A 6131-nucleotide genomic window follows, 5' to 3' on the forward strand; every position below is an offset into this window, starting at 1 on the left:
AGTAGAGTTACAAAATTCAATATGAATAAATATTTATCAAAGGCTTTAATACAACAAGAATATTTATTGAGTGGTCCAATAAACATATAATCATGAGAATTACTTTGAAGAATTTGGAGAGGATCCAATTTGCAGCAAATGTAAACCAAGGAGGTTCTTTTCCCTGAACTTTGAAAATAATCTTTCCTTCATTTCTGTTATGGGAAATAAGTGGAGAACTATGGTTTTGCCATCAATGTCATCTTCATTATGAGAGTTTTCTTTTACTTTTTGTTTTTTGTTTTTTTTCATTTTATTATTTATTTATTTATTTATTTTTAACTTTTTTTTATTGAGAAAAGGAGAAAAAAAAAACAAGTTTCCACCTCCTCCCAGCCTCCCATTTCCCTCCCCCTCCTCCCACCCTTCTCCCCCTCCTCCCACCCTTCTCCCCCTCCTCCCACTCCTTTCCCCCTCCCTCTCCAGTCCAAAGAGCAGTTAGGGTTCCCTGCCCTGTGGTAAGTCCTAGGTCCTCCCCCCTCCGTCCATATCTAGGAAGGTGAATATCCAAACTGGCTAGGCTCCCACAAAGCCAGCACATTGCATAGGATCAAAACCCCTTGCCATTGTCCTTGGCGTCTCATCAGCTCTCATTGTTCGCCATGTTCAGAGAGTCCAGTTTTATCCCATGCTTTTTCAGTCACAGTCCAGCTGGCCTTGGTGAGCTCCCAATAGATCAGCTCCACTGTCTCAGTGGGTGGGTGCACCCCTCGTGGTCCCGACTTCTTTGCTCATGTTCTCCCTCCTTCTGCTCCTCATTAGGACTTTGGGAGCTCAGTCCAGTGCTCCAGTGTGGATCTCTTTCTCTATCTCCATCCATCACCAGATGAAGGTTCTATGATGATATGCAAGATATTCGTCAGTATTGCTGTAGGATAGGGTCATTTCAGGTTCCCTATCCCCAGCTGCCCAAGGAATTAACTGGGGGCCTCGGCTTGGGCACCTGGGAGCCACTCTAGGTTCAAGTCTCTTGCCAACCCTAAGGTGGTTCCCTTAACTAAGAATTGTGCTTTCATGCTCCCCTATCCAAACTTCCTTTATCCCAATCCTCATTTTTTCCCCAAGTTCCCCCTTCCTCCCCTTCTCCCTTTTCTCTCCCCATCTCCCCTTACCCCCATCCCACCCCACCCCCAAGATCTCAATTTTCTCCCCGGCAACTTTGTCTACTTCCCATAGCCAAGAGGATAACTATATGTTTTTCCTTTGGTTCACCTTCTTACTTAGCTTCTTTAGGATCACCAATTGTAGGCTCCGTGTCCCTTATTTATGGCTAGAAACCAATTATGAGTGAGTACATCCCATATTCATCTTTTTGGGTCTGGGTTACCTCACTCAGGATAGTGTTTTCTATTTCCATCCATTTGCATGCAAAATTCGAGAAGTCATTGTTTTTTACCGCAGCATATCTATTTGACAAGAACTTTAAGGCATTGAAGAAAGAAACTGAGGAGTATACCAGAAAATGGAAGGACCTCCCTTGCTCTTGGATTGGGAGGATCAACATAGTAAAAATGGCAATTCTACCAAAGGCAATTTATAGATTCAATGCAATCCCCATCAAGGTCCCATCAAAATTCTTCACAGATCTTGAGAGGACAATAATCAACTTTATATGGAAAAAGAAAAAACCCAGGATAGCCAAAACAGTCCTATACAATAAAGGATTGTCTGGAGGCATTACCATCCCTGACTTCAAACTCTATTATAGAGCTACAGTGATGAAAACAGTGTGGTACTGGCATAAAAACAGAGAAGTCGACCAATGGAATCGTATAGAAGACCCGAATTTTAACCCACAAACCTATGAACACCTCATTTTTGATAAAGGAGCCAAAAGTATACAATGGAAGAAAGAAAGCATCTTCAACAAATGGTGCTGGCATAACTGGATGTCAACCTGTAGAAGAATGAAAATAGACCCATATATATCACCATGCACAAAACTCAAGTCCAAATGGATTAAAGACCTCACTATCAGTCAGAACACATTGAACCTGATAGAAGAGAAAGTGGGAAGTACCCTACATCAGATGGGCACAGGAGATCGCTTCCTATGTGTAACCCCAACAGCTCAGACATTAAGGGCAACATTGAATAAATGGGACCTACTAAAACTGAGAAGTTTCTGTAAAGCAAAGGACACTGTCACCAAGACAAAACGGCAACCTACTGACTGGGAGAAGATCTTCACAAACCCCACAACAGACAAAGGTCTGATCTCCAAAATATATAGAGAACTCAGGAAACTAGACTTTAAAATGCTAATTAACCCAATTAAAAAATGGGGCACTGAACTGAACAGAGAATTCTCAGCAGAGGAAGTTCAAATGGCCAAAAGACACTTAAGGTCGTGCTCAACCTCCTTAGCGATCAGGGAAATGCAAATCAAAACAACTTTGAGATATCATCTTACACCTGTCAGAATGGCTAAAATAAAAAAATCCAATGATAGCCTTTGCTGGAGAGGCTGTGGAGGAAGGGGTACACTCATCCATTGCTGGTGGGAATGCAATCTTGTACAACCACTTTGGAAATCAGTGTTTCGGTTTCTCAGGAAATTCGGGATCAACCTACCCCTGGACCCAGCAATACCACTCTTGGGAATATACCCAAGAAATGCCCTATCATATGACAAAAGCATTTGTTCAGCTATGTTCATAGCAGTATTATTTGTAATAGCCAGAACCTGGAAACAACCTAGATGCCCTTCAATGGAAGAATGGATGAAGAAAGTGTGGAATATCTACACATTAGAGTACTATGCTGCGGAAAGAAATGTTTTAAAAAAAACCCAAGTGTTCCATGCTGTGGTTCTCTGGCTCTAAAGCCCTCTCAGTGACTAGAATTAAATAATGCACATCTAGCCATATTTATAGCATTATGTATGCATGCACATCTTTATTTCCATCTTCTGTGTAGATGCCTTACTTATCCTGCAGACTCTAGGCTGCCTCATATATATATACAGCTACTGTTATTAGCACCGAGTAATTAATGCATTTTGGAGTGAATTGTGTGAGATGGAAGGAAGGAAATAAACAATAAAAGGAGGAAGAACAGGCTTTACAGAGATTTAAGTCACCTTTAAAGCTTAGACGTCTTGGGGGAAGAGTCTGTCCTTTTACTGGCCGCATGTGAAAATGTTTTTTCTCCATCACTGAGATAACCTCTTGCAGAGATTCTCCACACACATGACAAGAGATTCTCTTGCTATGGCCAATAGGAAAGGAAAGTGTAATTTCCTGAAACTGGGAAACGTGAGGGGAAAGAAGTGAGATTGCCAGAGACAATAATTAATTATTAAATTAGTGTCATGAAGTACAAGGTACAATTTGAAACACAAGTGAAAATGTTGTGTGAAATTTAGCTATGCAAGCCTAGAGCCCGGGGAGACATCAGGATTGAAAATGGTTGTCTGATAATCACAAACATACAGATGACACTTTAAACAAGGAAAGTGGATTGGACAAAATGTGACAAAGCAGATACATGAAAGCCATAACCAGAAAATTTGCAAGATTTCATAGGAGGGTAGAGGTAGAGGGTTGGCAAAGATCTTCAAGGGCTGCACCATAATGAAAAATTTGGGGTGTCTTATGACTCATCCCTTTCATCTTTCAAGTACTAGCTAAATCACCATTACAAGAGAGACACTGATGATATGCTAGACCATACTTTAAGATTATCTTCATTGGTAATTAGCTAAATTTAAAGTCAAGGTCTAGTCACAATCTTTTTCCCTTGGGATATTGGTTTAATGTCCTTTTGAAGTAGATGCCAAATCAAATTCATTTAATTTATGTAAAGCAAATATTGTCTCAAGCCTACAAGTTGTTGGTGCTCATGGTGGTCTGTGCCATGCCACAGACTGAACTGTTTATAAAGGAAGAAACTTCTTGCTCATTGTTATAAATAGATGCCCAATGGCAAAGAGTGTGGCTGCAGGTAGATTTTCTATGCTCCAGTGGATGATCCACCACCATGCACATATGGACAGCACTAAACTGAATTTAGTGAGTTACTAAGAAGGTCCAAAAGACATGAAGTTGGGGAGGAGCCATAGTGGGATGATATGAGGGAGTTTTATCGGGAAGAAGGGGATGAATTTGATTAGGCTTCATTGTATGCATATATTAAATTCTCAAGAGTAAAGAAAATTTATAAACAAGTAAAATGTAGCCAATATCAAGGTGCTGCATCTCATAGATATCTTGTTGATTCTCTTTAGGAACATAAAGACATATAAAAAGAGAACAAAAATATTTCCAGAGATAAAGACACTTTTTCTAACTTTGATCAGTTTTGCTTTTGATGAGCTTCAGGACTGGACAAGTTATATAACCCACTAAAATGAGTATAATGTTTTCGTTGTATGTTTTCAAGTTGTAAAACCTGATAGGTTATTTTCTATTCTGGATCCATGTGGCAAAGGGCCACAAGTAATGACAGTGGGACGTACAAGTTACTAGACGGGTTATTTTCTGTTTTGGATCCATCTGGCAAAGAGCCACAAGTACTGACAGTGGTACTTCAGGTTACTAAATGAATGTCTCAGTTGAGCAGCTGTTGTTTGTATCATGCCTTTTGATTGGCTAAGGAAAGATGACTTGTGACTAGCTTCCAGGCAAGAGCCTTTTTGATTGATGCTGTAGTCCATGGCTGAGTCAGAGGTAAAGGGTTAAGTCTTAGGAACAGGAGGGTGAGTGTCTGTCTTTCATCTGTTTTGTGTCTCGGCAAGAAGATTCCAGAGTTTTCATTCCAGCATCATTTTCAAGAACAGCCAACCAAAGAAACACATGCTATGTAAGGAAGGAACAAATTCAAAGGTAATAAGTCAAGAGGTATGGAAATCAATACATGGATTAATACCTATTCTAAAATTTGCTTGTGTTTTCTGGCATATGCATATTAGTGTCATGGGTGTGATTTTAGAAATTCTTAGAATAACTTTAAAATGTTCTTTTGTTCAAATTTCTTTCTACTGAAACATTAAGTGAGTGAGTGTATGTTTAAAAATTATCAAATTTACTTTGAATAAATTTGGAAGTATATGGAAAGTTTGTGATGATACTTAAACTGTTTAAAGTGTTTAATCTGGTTCTTCTCAAATTAGAGGAGCCCCAAGATTCTCATGAGTTGCTGAAGTCAAAAGCATTTCACAAAAATGTTATTCTCTGTCTTTACTGGGTTAGCAAAAACAACAATGAATAAAAACACTGATACTGTGTCAGAATTAGAACAGGGACATCAAACAAACAAACAAAAACAAAATCAGCTTCCCTGAGGACTGACTGCTATGCACAGAGCAGACAGATTGTTAATTTATTAATAATGGACCATAGTTTCAGACGTGGATAACAAAATGAAAAACATGGGTTGAGTCTTCTGGTATAAACTGAAGCACAATGGAAACAAAGGAAAACTGACATGGTGTGGATATTTAGACTTACATTTGTATAAGACAATTTATTTAAAGTCAATGAAGTAAGTGTCCCATTTTAATTAGTGATAAAACTCAAACTCTGAAACAAAAATTAGAAAATTTAAAGCTTTCTGAATTTGACTGTTCCTCAGCACACAATTTTATATGATAAATTTTGTGCTAATGTTAAGTAATAGTTTTCATATGATGAAATATGTCAATATTTAGGTATGCTTGTACCTCTAAGTGAATATTATAAAACTGTGCATAGTAAAGGTGCACAGAACCAGTAAGTTTTGGAATAATACAGTAGAAAAACATATTCTATGCCACCAATAACTGTTAAGAAATAAATATGTTTCAAATTATGGGGAGAACCAAAGAATGCCTATAATTTGAAAATGGGATCCATTTGTTTTTGGAAAACTTAATTTTCAAAAAATAAAAGAGAAATTTATAAACAGTTTATTAGCATAATTTAAAAATAAATTGGTCCTGTAATTTCCTTGTTTAAATTCCTAATATAGTGAATGTTGATGGTTCATATAAGCCCTCGTTTCTCAATGAATTGGATAAAAATTAGTAGTATTAATACCAAAGTGTGTGAAAAAGTTGGACTTAATTTTACAAAAGAAAAGTCAGCCATAAAATAATCATATAATGATAGAGT

Source organism: Microtus oregoni, unplaced genomic scaffold (genome assembly GCF_018167655.1).
Source record: "Microtus oregoni isolate MIOR12 unplaced genomic scaffold, Mior012 000021F_ref0000039, whole genome shotgun sequence".
Taxonomy (NCBI): domain Eukaryota; kingdom Metazoa; phylum Chordata; class Mammalia; order Rodentia; family Cricetidae; genus Microtus; species Microtus oregoni.